Source organism: Squalius cephalus (genome assembly GCF_949319135.1).
Source record: "Squalius cephalus genome assembly, chromosome: 7".
Classification (NCBI taxonomy): domain Eukaryota; kingdom Metazoa; phylum Chordata; class Actinopteri; order Cypriniformes; family Leuciscidae; genus Squalius; species Squalius cephalus.
The window spans coordinates 6,147,358-6,166,828 of NC_137128.1; positions in this window are offsets into that span (position 1 = coordinate 6,147,358).

Consider the following 19,471-nt stretch of genomic DNA (forward strand, 5'->3'; position numbering starts at 1 on the left):
ATTAATAATTCTCAACTTGCGCACACTGATTTGATTGGACTACATTGGAATACATCACATCCGGTCGGCCGGTCGCATACGGTCTATTCGCAGAAGTTCAGATATTTCAACGGATCCAAAGCTCAAATCGGATCCGAATTTTCCGCATACACATATGATCGGAACTCTACGCAGCTCCCGCACATCTCTGCATTGGAAATGAATGACTTCCGGTCCGACGGCTATCGTTTGTCGTGTGTAGTGGAAAGGCGGCTTGAGTCTTGAAGCAATTAAATGAATTTCACTGTGTGGCAGCAATTAAACATTTTACCACCCGGGGGCAATATTTGACACCATACTCGGTTATCTGTGATCTTCCGTTTTGATTTCAAAATAATCATGAAGAGGTCACGGCGAAGTGTGGCGTGGGACCAAACATTGCGATGCAAGCTATAAGTACAACACAGCCACGACTCAGATGATGTACCACTTAAGTAAAGTGCATCCGTCCCTGGTCGGTGGCGGTGCATCTCAGTCTCAAGTTCAACCTAGCATCAAGTCGGCGTTAACACGGACTCGGAGCTGTGATGCACAACGAGCAGAGAAAATTACCCAAGGGATCTGCAAGTTCATTGAGATGGATATTCTGCCCTTAAGTATTGTTGAGGGCAATGGTTTTCGAGAATTGATACATTTATTGGAACCCGCATATCAAATTCCATCACGACGTACCATCACTAGACTGGTAGAAAGTCACTACGAAGAATGAAAGCAGCAGTTGTTAAAAGAATTGAGCAAAGCTGAGAGAGTTGCTCTAACTACAGACTGCTGGACCGCTTTAACAGCTGAGAGCTACATCACCATAACCTGCCACTACATCAGTAATGACTGGCAAATGAACTCAGCGGTCCTGCTCACAGAAAGCCTGCCAGGCCGGCAACGTCAGTCCCCTCAGAGCGGGTGTTTTCAGCGGCTGGACTGACGGTCACCAGGTTGCGGTCGCGTCTGACCCCAGATCAGGGGCGTCGCTAGACACCTTTTACTGGGGCACATGCCCCAGTATAAATCTGCTGTGCCCCAGTAAATCTGAAGTTTGAGTTTAACAATTTATTTTATTTGTCAGTGTATTTAATAGAAATTATATTATAGGGTAATAGAAATGCTCTATTTGCAACGCAGTAATAAAACAATCAACGCTTGTAAAAGCAATGCAGTTTAACCGAAAACAGAAACTGAACCGCGCGACAGAAATCCATGTCCGCGCGGGTCTGTTTCCAAGCAACTGCAGTGCAGCGCGCACATATTTGAACACACTGAAGTCCGGTTAGGTGTTGGCACGCTATTAAGGTAGGCTATGAAAACATGACGAAACAAAAGTTTGTAAATACAAATCTTATTTTTATTCATTATTGGCTTCTGTAGATGGACATCAGAATTTTTTTTTTGTACGAAGCAGGGACAGGGAAGTTGAAAGGAGAGATGATGAGTTTGAGGGAGGTAAGACTTGATAAACAATTTACATCATCAGACATCAGATGCAAAAGCATCAAGCCTCAGAAAAACCCATTTGAAAAACCTCTGCCAAGAAATGGAATTGCACTTTACTATAGGCAAAAAAACTTTTATACAGAAAAAGAGTGCACTAGTCTCGCATTAGCCTACAATGAATGAGAGAAAGTGCAACGTGCATTATGGCGGAATAAGTCCAGTATTTTGTTCCGATCAGACTGTAAAAGAGGACGGACGACGCCGTACTCTCTTCCATTGAAGAAAAGTGAAGCCGCCAAAGTCTCCGAGTCTGCGCAGTAGTGAGCATGAAGTGAGAAACTTAGTTTAGAGAAAGAAAGAAATAATTTTTACCCCCTTGAATTTCTGTTTATGCATTCTGTTTACATGCATACATACATACGCACACACACACACACACACACACACACACACACACACACACACACACACACAGTGCTTTAGAAATATGTTGAGTTTCTGACTTGCCATTTTTGCATATTCAGTGTGTGTGTGTGTGTAGATCCGTATATATTTATATAGGCCTACATATATGAGCTACAATATATTGTTTCACAGCAGCTTCACAATATACATTAAAAAATCGCCTGAAAAGCAGCTTGGCCAACAAGCCAATAGTGTCAATATTCAGTTAATAGTCACTTCAGTGTTGATTCAGTTCAGTTCAATAACTGTAACATTAATCAAACATCCTGTATAATATATACAGTGTTTTTGGGCACATACATGTACGTCTGACAAACTCCCACACTTCCACTGCACACTGAACAAGCAAAAGACACAAGATAGTAGTGTTTTACATAATTCATATATGTGTGTATGTGGGCTAATCATTTTATGTTTGTGTGTAGAGTTACTATACGCAAAAACAAAATTTTTGGAAGAGTTAAAATAGTTTTGAATGTTGACAATACACATTAACATTTTGTAGTGTGGATCATTCATTGCAACATTTATCCTTTGTTTAAGAATCTGTTATCTGCTTGATAAATAATTTATGCTATGCTGCCCACTAACATTCTTACACTAACTATTGTTATCCAATTTTTTGCCTTTCAAACACCTTAAAATACACATATGTAGGTCTGAGAAATCCAAATTTTCTCGGGGTAGCATGCCCCCCAACCCCCCTAAGTTACCCAACTACCCAGCCTGGTGTTTTTAAAACAAACGCCCCTGCCTGCAGCACTGTATAGCACAGAAAATACACACAATGTTGTGTTCTGTACTACTGTCTTTGATTGTTTGTGATAACAATGAATCATTCTTTCGGATATGAAATTTATATTTAATTGGCCTAGCGTAAGCCACGGCCTCCTTAGTTACTTTTGCTATCTCAGACAAAAATGGGGGACCTGTGCCCCAGTAGAGCTTTATGTCTAGCAACGCCCCTGCCCCAGATCATGTCAACATGCTCTTGTTTCTCAACAAAAACCAGTAGACTGGTGCAGAAGTTGTATGCGATTGCGAGTTACTAAAGTTTGTTATTTTTCACTAGCCTAACGTTAATTTGTTAAGTTAGCCTAATTGTTAGGAAGGCTACGGTAAAAGCCTATCTATCACCCTCTTTCTTCTGGCGTGGATAGTTTTGAGTTACATTTTGACTAAATCTGTCAAGTATTATTATGTTTTTTTGTTTAAGTTATTGTTTAACATGATTCTTTTTTATTATTATTATTTTGGAACGAATTAGGTCTCTGTTTAAGAACGCCGGTTCCGCTGCTTTAGAGCACCGCATATATGTTCGGTTTTCCTAACTGAACGTAGTTTAACTGTCTGCCACAAGTTAATCTTGTAATAAAGGTCTCATTGAGGAAAAACACGCTGTATTTTTGTATTCATTGCATTTTTGAATTATAGAAGTTAAATAATTAATTTTATTATAAAAATATTAATGATTAATCGATAGTCGATCGTTAATTCTCCCGACGATCGACTAAGAAAATGTAATCGAATGCCCATCCCTAGTATTAAAGGGATAATTCACTTTGAAATTAAATTTTGGTATGTTTTAGCTTACCTCAAGGGCATCCAAGATGTAGGTGTCTTTTTTTCCGCAGTAGTTTCAATTTTTATATTTTTAGGTCAAACCGTTCTTGTCTGTCAGTCATATAATGCAGGTCTACGGTCACCACCTCAAAGAGCGTGCACATAGTCCAAATAAAAACAATTCCCCATCGTCCAAATGAAACAATTCCCCATCGTAAGTACACATTGATGGCCTAAGACACGAAACGAGCGGTTTATGTGAGAAAACGAACAGTATTTATATCGTTTTTACCTCTAATAACACAGCCACATCCAAGTGATCTGAAGGCGCGGGCGCTTCCTATTGTGTGACGTGTACGCAGACTGTTGCATAGATATATACAATAGATTCCGCCTTGGCTACGGCAGTTCATTGGAACGAGGCGAAATCTAGTGTGTATATATCTATGCAACATTGAAGTATTGAAATTAACATTAACAAAAAAATTATAAATAATGTATACATGCAGGTTATTATTAGTTCATGTTAACTAATGAAATGTTATTGTAAAGTGTTACCAAGACATTAATACAAAAAATAAAGTATAAAAGAGAATAAAAAAACAACATGAATTAAGATGTTTGTGGCTGCTATCCAGATGTCATGCCAAAGGTGAGTAATCCTGAAAAATGCAGGGAAACAACAAATGTTTAATAATTTAACAACATACAAAAATGGCAAATTAACACTGGGTGCTCATTAAAATATGTCTATATACTATTTAAAGAACAATCTCGAGGCCAGTTCTAAGAGAGCTAGGGTGGGTAGTGACCACAGATGATTGTTTTGCACTCATTAGCATGGTTGTTGTAGCTGCAGGGCTGCCAACTCTCACGCATTGAGCGTGAGACTCACGCAATTGACACTTTTCACACGCTCTCACGCCACACATCCATTTTCTCACGCACAGAAAAATTGCGGAGCAAAGAGGTACTTTTAATATTAAACTAATTCTCAGCTCTTAGATTCTGTCAATTTTATTACGAAATTCAGACAAAAATACGTTTGGCGCTTGTAAAATGTGACGTGACAGATCGCTGAGCGCCTCAGTTCAAGAGCACGTGAACCGATCATCTGTTACTTTTTTATTTAAAGATGCAGTACAACTTACCGAAAGTATACATAATATCGACCAATTGGTGTTTTTCAACCACGGAAAGAGGTCAATATAACAGCAGGAGAACAATTATGTCACATAACGTTACATTTACCTCATGAAAGCCATTTAATGACCATAGCACGTTAACTGAATAGAAAAAATAGCTAGAGAGGAGATTTTGCTGAGCACTATATTACATATTTATTATATTTTTACTTATGTCATTAAATAATTGTTATTATAACAAAAACTGCATTATATTTAATTTAATTTGTTATTTTTAATAGAAATAATTAAATAAAATTTAAAATAAACATGTAGCCTATCCAAATTAGTCAATATTGAATCAAAATCGGAATTAAATCACAAGAATGGAATTGAAATCTTCAAATTTTTGTCAAGCAATAATAAAAACTGTATCCTACCAGTCATTGTACAATGTAAACATTGTAACATGTCACTAAACTTCATAAAATTCTATTTAGTTACCAAATGTTTTGACAATCACAATTACACTTATTGTGATGCAATATTTGTTTTTTATTGCATCCCCCCCCCCCCCAAAAAAATCTCACTCCAAGCTAAACTCAAAAGTTGGCAGCCCTGTAGCTGTGAGAGCTGTCTGTACCTGCAGCTAAAATACAACAGAACAAGCGTCATTCTTCTTCATTTTTGATACGATATGGGACATCTGATTACCACAGCACTTGCTTACATCAGTAAATAGTTAATAAACTATTGCTTCAACTGATTTCTAACTTTTTTAACTTTAGTAAACACAGACATACCCACATACCTCTGCTTAGCCATGAACTGGTCGAAAGCTGATGACGTAACATGGAGGTAGGCCCATAGACATAATAAATACATAGACACCCTATTGGCCGCTTTGGAACGTTGCTGCGATACGTCAACGCGTCCGCCATTTTGTGGAGGGCAAGACTGCGCTGTAATCAAATGCAAGTAAACAGGTGAGCTGCGGTTTTTCTGTATAAAAACCCCAAAAAATTACATTTATCAACCGATTTCAGTGGTTTGTATGTGGTGTACAAAAAAGTTCCATCTGTAGTTATTTAAAATCTCGATAGTTAGATTTATATAAAAAAATGTTTTAATAAGGAATGGCCTAAGCTCAGGCTTGTCATGTATTTGGCTTTTCATTCTTGGATAAGAATTGTGAATACCCCCATACTGAGATATAATTTAATTTTCACATTAAATTAAATTAAGTTTTCTTATTGTGGGAAAAGCATATTCTGTCATTGACCCGATTTTAGCAATAACAAAGATGTATCCTGATGGATCCTTTATGGTAATACATATGATATGGTACAACTACAGTGCAATGCAAATAGTAAATATAAGATAAAGTGAGAGGTAGGCTAATAGTAAATAGTTTAGTCAATAAAATAAACAAACAGTATACAGCAAATAAAATAGTAATGAAAAGTATAATTATATAATATAATATAATAATAATAATAATAATATATTGATAATAGCATATAGTTTATGTATAATACTATAATTGTAACGTAAGGACAGAGGCAGTCGGATCAATATGCAGCACTTTATTTCAACTCACACACAAGCAGACATAAACTCCGGCATACAATTAAACAAGGGGCAATCCAGTAACTCGTGGTGATAACAGGCTTAGGTCGAGGCAGGCAGCACAGGTTCATACACAGTCCAAGAAGCAGGCAAGGGTCAAGAGTCCAGAGAAACACGGAATACTCAAACAGGGAAGAATGCTCAGAGATGTACGCTTACAGTGTGACAAGACTTCGCACCGGACACAGGGATCACTCAGGCTTATATAAGGAACTCAATGACCCATAATCAAACACCACTGAAACAATTAAACATAATGAGTCCATGGTGAAACAATGCAGGAAGAGAGTGCCCTCCAGTGGCTCACACGGGCACTCCACATCACATAGCCCCCCCCCCCAAAGGAGCGGCTTCCAGACGCTCCTAAAAGCTCTGGGGGGAGGTCAACAGGGGCTGGGATGGAGGGCCAGGCCCGTGGAAAGGCAGGAGGCCAGGCCCATGGAGAGACCTAGGGCCTGGAAACCAGAGCAGGGCAAGAGACCATGGGAAAGCACGTGTCGTAGGCAACCAGGGTAGAACACACTTGACCGGAAACCAGGGTTGAGCACACTCGGAGAGGTACCAGGACGAAGCACACTTAGGCGGAGACAAGAACGGAGCAGACTCAGGACTGGACGTGACCAGTGGCATGGGAAGCACAGGACCAGACAGGACTAGCGACATAGGAGGCTCAAGTGAAAATAGCACAGACAAGGCCCATGTCAGCACCACCTCCATGGCCCTCTCAGGATACCTACTGCCCCCCCCCCAAAAAATACTTGGGGAAATCCACGGGAAGAACCTCCTGGCTGTAAACGGGTTCAAGAGAAGCCTCCCGGAGCTTGAAGGGTGCAGGCGCGCTCACTGGAGCCTGGCAAGCCGAGCGGGTCCTCTTCCTCTTCCTTCTGTGACGGCGCGCTGTAGGAACTGATAACTCTGGATCCAGGAGAACAGACTCGTTTCGCTTAACTGGACCGGAATCCATAGATTCAGCCGAACTTGATTCACTTGACTCACTGGATTCACTTGATTCGGGACTTAATCCATTTGACTCAGGGCTAGATTCACTTGACTCAGGACTTGACTCGGGATTCGGTTCACTTGACTTGAGATTCGGTTCACTTGACTCAGGATTCGATTCACCTGACTCAGGATTTGGTTCACTTAACTCAGGATTCGTTTCACTTGACTTGAGATTCGGTTCACTTGACTCAGGATTCGGTTCACTTAACTCAGGATTCGGTTCACTTGACTCAGGATTCGATTCACCTGACTCAGGATTTGGTTCACTTAACTCAGGATTCGTTTCACTTGACTTGAGATTCGGTTCACTTGACTCAGGATTCGGTTCACTTGACTCGCTTAACCCACTCAATTCACTCGACTCGGCACTTGATTCTTTCGAGTCGGCTGGCACGCGATCGAACTCCGGTTCAGCCGGCGAAACCTCCACTGTCTCTGGATTAACAAATTCAACAGGACCAGTGCGGAATACGGGCTCGAGGGGTCCGACACGATGAATGGGTTTGACAGAAACTGTATACTTGAAAGCCCCTCTAACGGTCATCAAGGGAGGATCGAACAGTTTGGCGAGATGAGGCTTTAGCGGCGTTCGAAAAGAGTGAGAGAAATCCGCCGCATACGAACCTCCCCGGTGCAAAGTAAAGAGCAGTTCCTCGGGATCCTCTTCTCCTGCGGGGAGTTCAAAAGCCTCTCTGAATAGGGCGATAAACACATCATAAGAAGGGAACAATATCCGACCTGATTCCCAGAACGCGCCTACCCACTCCAGAGCCTTTCCAGTGAACAGTGAACAAATGAAGGAAACGCGGTCATCATCCGAGGTGTAAAACTGGGGCTGATGATTCATATATAAGCTGCACTGCTGAAGGAATCCTTCACATGCCACAGGTGAGCCATTAAACCTTTCAGGAAATGACAGACTAGGATAATTAGATACAGCACTCACACTGGGTTGCGGTGGAACAGGTGCAGCGAGAGCTTGGGCTTGATTATTGGCTGTGCTTGAGCTCTGCGGAGACACAGATTGCATAGAGCTTGTAAGTTCCTCGAGGAGAGATGTTAGTCTCGTCAGCTGTACATGATGAGAGGCTAGCATGGAAACTTGGGTCTTGGCCACGGTGGATAGATGCTGAAAGTCCGCTGGATCCTGTAGAGGCGAAGTCTTCTGTAACGTAAGGACAGAGGCAGTCGGATCAATATGCAGCACTTTATTTCAACTCACACACAAGCAGACATAAACTCCGGCATACAATTAAACAAGGGGCAATCCAGTAACTCGTGGTGATAACAGGCTTTGGTCGAGGCAGGCAGCACAGGTTCATACACAGTCCAAGAAGCAGGCAAGGGTCAAGAGTCCAGAGAAACACGGAATACTCAAACAGGGAAGAATGCTCAGAGATGTACGCTTACAGTGTGACAAGACTTCGCACCGGACACAGGGATCACTCAGGCTTATATAAGGAACTCAATGACCCATAATCAAACACCACTGAAACAATTAAACATAATGAGTCCATGGTGAAACAATGCAGGAAGAGAGTGCCCTCCAGTGGCTCACACGGGCACTCCACATCACAATAATAATAGCAATAGAATATGAAATATAAATTACATAATATAGACAATAAAAAATAATAAGTTAAATAGTTGCTATGAATAGTAAAATAATTTAACAGCATAACTAATAGATTGATAATCGCAAGTGGTATTATTATAATAACAATAATAAATAATGTAAATGTATACATTTTAAAATATTATTACATAGGCTATATAAAATAAAATGACGCAACCCTGTCTCTTTTTGTTAAAATTCAGTTTTTAAAAGGTATAAGAAGCTATACAAGTCAAGAAATAAAGTAAACGATTCAGTCAAACATACAGCAGGCTACACCGTTAAAGTTAAATAGCCTAAATATATCAAGTTATGAAACTTCACTTTGCCCTCAGCCAAAACAATCTGCCAAGGAACAAATTATAGATTAATGAAACCAAAGATCGCCCGTTAGATATAGCCTACATAAGACGAATTATTCTCACTAGACTGAACGTCAGAACTCAGAAGCACAAGCCGAGGCAAGGCTGTTCTCGGCGGGGTTCATGAGCGCTGAGCGCCCGGTGATCGCTGGATCTCACAACTCCGAAACCGTCAGAAAACATTTTTAAAAAGGCACTATCTTTATAAATAAACCACAGATTTGAGCTTTAAACAACTACATTGTCGACTGAAAAACTCTTAAAACTACATTTCGTGACACAATAACAGTAGTATTTTAAAATTTTGCGGCCTTTCTCCTCTGAAAATAAAAATAGTAAATGAAATGCAACCAGAAACAAATTTTCGGTTTTGCTTGTGAAAGGTAATTCCCTGAGACCTGTTTTCAATTGTGTGGCGATTTGTAAAGCCCCAAGCAGCACACGAAATAGCCATTTTTCTCAATTCTCGTTATGAGAGGTATGGGAAAGTTGCCCTCCGCAGTATGGCGGCGCCGTTGACGTACGATCCAGCGGCCAATAGGGTGTCTATGTATTTATTATGTCTATGGGTAGGCCCGCCCTCACATGATACTGATTGGTCGATTGATAAGCTTAAATCTGATTGGCTAAAGAGTACGACTCATCTGTGTAGGTGAATTTTGCTGTTAGGAAAGTCTCAAAAACACACGCACACATCCAAGGCGATTCACACACATAAATGACGATTTGCACATTCACATTCAAGGATAAACTCTTACATTTTAAACATTCAAAGGTTTTTGTGCACAGTTGTATTTCTACGAATTGTGTTTTACATTTGTGAAATATATTTTACGAATATATAATTTTATTTTACGCATGTGAATTGCTTTTTGTGAATATATTTTTTTTTCACGCACGTGAAATTTTTTTTTGGGTACGTGAATTAGGTTAGGTTTCATGCATGTGAAATTGTTTACGCATGTATGAATCCTGTTTGTTGCGTGAATAATTAATGAGACTGATTTGCCTCCATAATTATTCAGCTTTAAACCCTGATAACAAGCTGTAATACCATGAGGAAATTGCACAATGTCAATTATTAAACAAGTTACACACTTCTATCAACTTAGAAAATTACCAAAATCAAATATTTGTTACAACCATTTGCTAACAATTTTAACTTGAATAAATGTTAGTCAACCAAGAAATGAAAATTCAAGCTGAAAAGATACAGTATGACCTGTAAATCCAAAGGTAGCAACTCTTATTGACAGCTGAATTGCTCAAAAACATCGCAACGTTGCCGTATGGGATTATTATAGTATCAAAAAGATTAACACGTGTAAGCACACTTATCAATGAACTTGATACATGTTGCAGAAATGTTTTATCCATGCCTTTCAACTTGTGTGTGCAAAATTCAAAATTGAATGAATGTGAAGCAATTTGTACAAATAGAGACATTTTTGTGAATACAAATGTTTTCCTTTGTATTAGTGTATCATAATTTGCACATGCAACACAGAAGATGTGCATGTGTGGATCAGGTGACACGCGTGCATTCATTGACGTCTTTTCTGAGTCGATCTCATTTGATTCATTTGGATTTTGAGACTTTCTTTTCGCGGTTTTTAAGCATTTCACAACCCACACAAACAACTACAAATGAATAGGTCTAATGTGTGCACAACTACCCATCTATTTGACAAATTCACAAATGTGCGTCACTATATTTAAACTAATACAATACAACTTGTGTGTGCAAAATCCAAAACCACATTAATGTGCAGCATTTTGTACAAATAGAGACATAGTTGTTTATACAAAACCTCGATTTTGTATTAATGTAGGCCAGGAATTTGTGCATGCAACAAGTAAGATGTGCATTTGTGGATGAGGTGACACGCGTGCATTCATTGACTCGTTTCTGAGTCGATCCTTTTTGATTCATTTGGATTTTGAGACTTTCATTTCGCAGGTTTCGACTTGCACGATCCACACACAGATGTCTGAGAAAACCTGCTACCACTAGATGTCAGTATTCTGCTAAAACAGACAACGGCAGCGTAATCAAGCGTTCTTCCCCATTTAAGACGCTTGATGAGAGTGATAATTGAAGCACCAAATTTTGTACACAATATAGGCCTACCTTATTAATAAAGCATCCTTTATAGAGGCAAACAGATTGCATCAGATTATGAACAACACCCATAGAAAACCATTATAAAACACTTAACGTGCAATCGCGCGTTGCATGTTCAATTAGGTGTGTATAGGCTACTGAGTTTAAAATATCACCGTCTTACTGCATTGACGTCAAGCTTTTTCTTTATAATATGCTCTATGGGAGGAAAACTATATAGCCTACAGACAAGAGCCTATGAATGCGACGCGCGGCGTTTCATGTTAATGGCATTTTCCTTCCTGTTAAAAAAACTCAAAAAAAATTTTTTTGCAGTTGCGTTCATATTATATGCTTATTTTTATCTGACTACACGTAATAAACATAGTATACAAGCTTTGGAATTTGAAAATGTCTGTTTTTAAATGTTAAAGACGATTTTCACAGTACATTTGTTTTCCCTTGACCCTAAAGCCATTGTTGTAGGCTATAGTCTTACTATAGAACGATTAGTTTTAACTATATGCAACCATTGTATATCGACATGAAATATTAATTGAAAATCAACTGGCGTGTGTATAGCTGCATATTTGTAGGCTACATGAGAATGCTTTGACGCGCTAATCACAGCTCTTGATGCACAAGGGAACGTCTGCCAATTCCACTGCGTTAAAACATATAATTTGTTTTCATTCAAATTACTTTTAATATTTAAAAACAGACATTTTCAAATTCCAAAGCTCGTAGAAGGTTCCTGTTAGACTGACTTAAAAGTAAAATTTGGACAATACTTCCCTTCATTTTTAAATTGCTATTTTTAAATCTAAATTGAAAACTTATTTTTATTCCCTGGCATTTTAATTTATCTCCTGATGCTGTTTCTGCCTGTTCTGTTTGGTTGTTTCTATGTTTTATTCTATTTGTTTTTACTTTGTTCAGCACTTTGGATAGCCCTGCTATGTTTAAATGTGCTTTATAAATAAAATTTACTTAATTACTTTCTTACTTTACTTCATGTTGCCCTACTTCATGGTGGCCATAGGTCTGTGAAAGCGCTATATAAATGCAGTCCATTTTATGTAGTCTGTATTCTGCAGAAAAATACTGTAATTCACTAAAAGGGTTTTTTCATGTTCAAAATGGTTGTAGTATGTTCCTAGTGACTGGCTTACTACAGGTGAAATTGTCCAAATACCTCCCTTGCCTATTTACAGTAAACTTTTTTTTTTTTTACAAAAATTACTGTAATTAACCAAACAGGTTTTTGGTGACTTACTACAGATGAATAATGCAACATTTCACCTGACTATCACGTACTACAACCTTTGGAACATGAATAGAAAAACAATTTACAGTAGGCTAATTAAAAAAATCGTACTGTTCAATCGGGATATTGGCTGGACATACAGTAGGCTAAGTCAGTCTGCCCACTAGGCATTTACTATAACCTTAGAAGTATTCATTTGAATGAATGACTGGACGTTTATATTTTTTTGACTGTGAGTGGAATTTGCAGATGGTCCCTTTAGAAAATGCGGCGAATATCAAACCCAGAGCCACTCTCTCTATGGTTTGATATCTCTATATGGCTCGATCAAACCTAAAACTTACTTCACTACGCTCTCTGACCGGTTTCTCTCCCATACACATGCAAAGTTAAACGCAACTGCAGAATTTCATGTAAAGCTTTTTCTTTTTAACAGGCTCAGGAAGGAAAATGCCATTAAAGACCCACTCCGATGAAAATCATGTTTTTCTAGGTGTTAACATGTTCTTGTGGCATTTTTCTGATGTTAGAGGACACATCTTGAGAAAAATAAGCTCAAAGTTGTATTTCTGAGTATTTCTGCATTCAAATGGCTGTGAATCAGTAGCAGACGCTAAAATGCTGGCTAAAATAGACTGGAGTTGTGACGTAGTAACTCCACTGGGCGGAGCCACAAGCTCATATTCCCCTCTGCCTCTACCGGGCAAAAACGCCAGTGCTGCATAATGTGGCAACTCTCTGTTAACTTAACTTCATCTGTGTTAAAGCGATGTAGATTATGATGTAATGTAATGTAATGCGTTTTACAGGGGCTTTTTTGAAGTTGTGTTTTGTGTTTAATTTTACTCAGCAGCAGGGTCAGATACACACACACAAGCCGTTGCATGTCATTGTGAACAGAGCTCCGATAGTGGCGCTGAAATTGGAACACATACTGTAACAAATAAGTCACTTTTCACCGTCAAAACTAAAGTTTGGAGAACACAGACTGATCCCGTCAGTAATTACATCATTACATAATGAGAGAGGGCAGCCAGCCTCCTCCAGCCAAGCAACAGGCGACATTCGTGCATGTGAAATTCCACGCTCGTTCAAGTAGACTTGCACACGCCGGGTGGCGACGAGTTTTGCCTGTCGCAATCGTTTGTCCCCTCGTGTGTCAAGCCCATCACTCGTGAGAGAGTCAGTCAGTTTTTCAGATAGAGCGGTGACAGTAGCATCTTAATAATCCCGAAATTCCGAGCAATCCACTGATACTAAATATGTCCTGATTGATCACTGTGGGAGGGATGAAATATCGATGCGAAGTCAAGCTGTTTTTTACCGCGACGTCTCGGAGTGAAATAATGATCGGTGATAACTTTGATTAACTTCGGATTCGGTTGGGGGTGTAAGCTAGCGGGAGAGCTAGCGTAAAGACAGAGCTCTCGGCAACGGGGAGACGAGGGGGAGGGTCGTCTCCGTGCCAACGGCTCCGCCCACAACCCAGAGGCGAATTGCTAATGAGCTACTGCCGCTCTGCTGAAGCGAAGTCCCAGAAAACGGCACAGGTTTTGTGATTTTGGCTAAAAATGGCATAATCATAATTTAAAGACCACTGAGAATGTTTAAAAATAGCTCAAAATATGATCGGAGTGGGACTTTAACATGAAACGCCGCGCGTCGCATTCAGGCTCTTGTCTGTAGACTCTTTAGTTTTTATAAAGCATATTATAAAGAAAAAGCTTAACGTCAATGCAGTAAGACGGTGATATTTAAACTACACCTTATTGAACATGCAACGCGCGATTGCACGTTAAGCGTTTTATAATGGTTTTCTATGGGTGTTGTTCATAATCTGATGTAATCTGTTTGCCTCTATAAAGTATGCTTTATTATAAGGTAGGCCTATATTGTGTACTAAATTTGGTGCTTCAATTATCACTCTCATCAAGCGTCTTAAATGGGGAAGAACGCTTGATTACGCTGCCGTTGTCTGTTTTAGCAGAATACTGACATCTAGTGGTAGCAGGTTTTCTCAGACAGCTGTGTGTGGATCGTGCAAGGCGAAACTTGCGAAATGAAAGTCTCAAAATCCAAATGAATCAAATAGGATCGACTCAGAAACGAGTCAATGAATGCACGCGTGTCACCTCGCGCTAAATGAATGGTTAATATCATGGTGCAATGAGCAGAAACTGCTCTTTGTAAATAATTGGAATCTGTTTTGGGAGCGTCCTAGGCTTTTCCGTGCTGATGGCTTACACCCAAGCAGATTCGGATCGGATCTTCTGTCAGATAACATCTCCAAAATGTTAAATACCTTTTGACTAGTAACCAAAAGTCCAAATCATAGTCTCTGCTGCACCAAATTAACTGATATAAATACTAGTGTAGAACATTGCATAGAAATTGTGTCTATTCCTCGTTTAGTGAGATCAAATAATAAATCTACTGCAGGATCTAGGAAAAATCTAATTGTTATTAAAACAGAAAATGTTGCTATTAGTAAACAAAAACAATTTCTAAAGCTAGGTCTTTTAAACATTAGATCACTCACACCTAAGGCAGTTATTGTAAATGAATTAGTCACAGATAATAGCATCGATGTACTTTGCCTTACTGAAACCTGGCTTAAACCAAATGATTATTTCGGTCTTAATGAGTCTACTCCATCAGGATACTCCTATAAACATGAGCCCCGTCTGATTGGTCGTGGCGGCGGTATTGCAACAATCTATAGAGATTTTCTAAGTGTTACTCAGAAAACGGGTTATAAGTTTATTTCATTTGAAGTACTTGTACTAAATGTTACGCTCTTAGACGCTAGAAAAACATCCCTATTATCTTTAGCCTTGGCTACCGTATATAGACCGCCTGGGCCTTACGCTGATTTCCTAAAAGAATTTGCAGTTCCCTTTCGTCAGCAGGGAACTCCGACGCCTCGTCGGGGGAGTTCCCCTGACGAATCGGGATCACGCTAGGGAGACCAATTGCCTTCGAGTGAATTAAAACGAGCCAATGAACATTGGCATGCAAGGTTTGCATTCCGCGGCCCGCCTACCAGTGCGGGTATAAGGCGGAATCAAGCGCATACACAAACGCTTTCTGCTTCGGAGCCGACCGGTTGTGTCCTCTCTGAGTGAATGAGTTTTAAGATTGTATTTATCTTACGCTCTACGAGTCTGCTGTTTCGGGAAGGGACCTCTCTGTGTTGGTGAGACGGCGTTTCAGCGACCGCGCGATTTCCTGTCTGCCGGCTGCGTCTACACGCTGTTAATTCAAAAGCTGTTTTTACAGCTGGTAAACGGTTGAGTGCGCACAGCGGGCTTGCAGTTTCCCCGCTGTGTCGCCGCGTTGGGTCCCTGTGTGCTTCAGCACAATAAAGAGAGTAATTTCTTCCTGAAAGAGCAACACGAGTGAAGATCGCGTCCTTTTCAGGATGACGTTTCACTCGTGTGTTTCTGGATGCGATCGTTCCTGTCCTTATTTGACGGCCACGTTCATTGTTTCACATGCCTAATCAGTGTGTGAGACTGCGTTCGTGGGTGGTTCATGTTCTCTCATGAGTGCATGACCACGTCGGCACGTTGTTCGTCTCCCCTTTTTAAAGGCTCGAGCCGCTCAGCGTGCCGTGTGCCGTCGAGCGCCGGTTGACAGCGTGGGTTGTCACGGCAACCCAGCGCGCGTCATTCGGCGCTCAAGATGCGTGGTCAAGATCAAGACTCGCGTGCCTCTATGAGGTGAGTCCCTTTGCTTGTTTCCCGATCTAGTTCTCTTCTGGTGCACCAGGAGAGGGCTACTTTGGCAAATAACATTGGTGATCTGAGGGTTACAGTGCGGAATGTCTCGCCAGGTGAAAGACCCTCACGAGCTTCCCACTCCTCTAGCGCATCACAAACATGCTGAGACTGTGTTCGTGGGTGGTTTGTGCTCTCTACATGAGAGCATGACCACGTCGGCACGTTGTTCGTCTTGCCTGAGGGCTTGAACGCTCAGCGTGCCGTGTGCCAGCGATGGCCACGTTCACTGTCTTGCATGCCTGGTTGACGGCCATGATCGCTGTTTCACATGCCTAATCAGTGTGTTGAGACGGCGTTCATGGGTGGTTCATGTTCTCTCATGAGTGCATGACAACGTCGGCACGTTGTTCGCCTCCCCTTTCTCGTAAAGGCTTGAGCCGCTCAGCGTGCTGTGTGCCGTCGAGGCTTTGAATGGGTTTTTGGTCCTTATCATGAGGGACCAAGCATTTCATTCGGGGCCCCAGGGGAGGACAGATGTCGATTGCTACATCGGAGAGAGGGCTGTTATACTCTGAAAATGATGCTGAGTTCCTACTGTAATGGTGTGTTCTCATGCTGAAGGTTCAGACTTGACAGCCACACTTCCTGGGTCTAAAGTGCCTAGATGTGTGTGAAAATTTTTGGCAGTATGGAAGTATTTTGGTGCCAATATGGCAAGCCAAACATGCCTAAATCTGCAGAAGTTTTTCCTCTCTCACTACCCCTGCACATTCAGTGCATGTGGGTAGTTCTGACTCGGAGTAGAGCTGCGCTTTATGACTGACCGTGATTAGTCACAGCGCTGGCCTTCGGTCAGACGATGTCCACACTGTGGTCCAGAAGCGCCTTAAAACCAGCCCGCTCGGAGTTCGTTTCCCCCCCAGCAAAAGGAGGGGAAATGACCCTGAGAGGAGCGACCCAGAGAGTGTGACGAAAACTGCTCTTTGGGAGTGTGTGTCATCACCACTCCTTCCCCCGGAGGAGGGCCGGGTGGAGAATCCTTTGTTAAATTTTTTGTTTCTGTTCCGCCGCCGACCAGCTGGTCGGTGGTACCCAAAACCTAAAAAAGAGCAGTTTCTTCCTCCTCTGGGTCATTCACGGTTGGGTCTGCTGAACAAGCAGTCTCTCCCGTTACAGAGTGGGACGGCAGTGTGCGCCACCCTCGGGTCTCGCCACTCTCAGTCCCCTCTCCCCAGCTGGCAGATAGCAGTGGCGCCACCTCGGTCACGTCACTCCTGTCTGCCGCTGGGCGGGAAGGCACGGAGACCAGCAGCCGCCCTTGGGCCTCGCTCCTCGTCTCCTCCCCTTCCCTCGCCAGGCGACAGCCCGCAGCAGAACACTCTCGGGTCTTCTCTGCCGTCTGTCCTCCGGTGGAAGCAGGTAGGTGTTGTCCAAGTACACACCCAGACCCCGCTCTCGGCCGCTACAATGCCACCGGAGCCGTGTCCCTGCCTTCCGCCTCGCTGCCCCTCCGCGGGTACGCCGGCGGTGCGGGTGGGCTCGTTGCCCTTGCCCTCGGGCCCTGCACAAGCTCCCGTTCAAGATGCTCAGGCAGAAACGCATTTTCGAGTGCATCCGTCCCCAGGATTGGTCTGCAGCGATCGACCTGAAGGACGCGTACTTTCATGTCTCGATTCTTCCCCGACACAGACCATTTCTTCGGTTTGCTTTCGAGGGTCGAGCATATCAGTACAAGGTCCTACCCTTCGGGCTGGCCCTGTCGCCCCGTGTCTTCACGAAAGTCGCGGAGGCGGCCATTGTTCCCATGAGAGAACAAGGCGTTCGCATTCTCAACTACCTCGACGACTGGCTCATTCTGGCACACTCGCGAGATGTGTTGTGCGATCACAGGGACATGGTGCTTCGGCACCTCAGTCAGTTGGGGCTTCAGGTCAACTGGGACAAGAGCAAACTCTCCCCTGTGCAGAGGATCTCTTATCTCGGTATGGAGCTGGACTCGGTCGCCCAGACTGCGCGCCTCACGGAGGAACGCGTCCAGTCAGTGCTCAACTGCCTCAAGTCTTTTCGGGGCAAGTCAGCGGTTCCACTGAAACAATTTCAGAGGCTCCTGGGGCATATGGCAGCCGCAGCCGCAGTAACGCCGCTCGGTCTGTTGCATATGAGACCGCTCCAGCACTGGCTTCACGATCGAGTCCCGAGGTGGGCGTGGCAGAGCGGCACGTTCCGGGTCAAAGTCACCCCGCACTGTCGCCAAACCTTCACCCCTTGGTCGGATCCTGTGTTTCTACGGGCCGGTGTGCCCCTAGTCCAGGTTTCCAGGCATGCTGTGGTATTCACAGATGCTTCTGCCAAGGGTTGGGGGGCCACGTACAAAGGGCATGTAGTCTCGGGTCTGTGGACGGGGCCCCAGCTGCATTGGCACATCAACTGCCTAGAGTTGCAAGCAGTACGCTTGGCCTTGTGTCGCCTCAAGGGGTTTCTCAGACACAAGCACGTACTGGTCCGTACGGACAGCACTGCGACCGTTGCGTACATCAACCGACAAGGTGGTCTGCGCTCTCGTCGTATGTCGCGACTCGCCTCCCACCTCCTCCTATGGAGTCAGAAGCATCTGAGGTCGCTTCGTGCCGTTCATGTCCCAGGGGAATTCAATTGTGTGGCCGACGAGCTTTCACGTCAGCCTCCCCTTCCGGGAGAATGGCGACTCCATCCCCAGGTGGTCCAGCTGATTTGGCGAATCTTCGGAGCCGCACAGGTAGACCTGTTTGCCTCTCCGGACACGACCCATTGCCAGTGGTATTACTCCCTGACCGAAGGAACTCTCGGCACGGATGCCCTGGCACACAGCTGGCCCCGGTACGAGGCGCCTCTATGCTCTGAAGTGGAACCTGTTCGTCGGCTGGTGTTCTTCCCACGGGGAGAACCCACGAACTTGCCGGTCAGAGTCGTGCTCTCCTTCCTACAAGAGGGGTTGGAGCGAAGGCTGTCTCCCTCCACTCTCAAAGTGTATGTTGCCGCAATAGCTGCACATCACGATGTAGTTGGCGGTAAGTCCGTGGGGAAGCACGACCTGGTCATCAGATTCCTCAAGGGTGCTAGGAGGCTAAATCCACCTCGCGATTGGCACCCTGTACCCTCTTGGGACTTAACT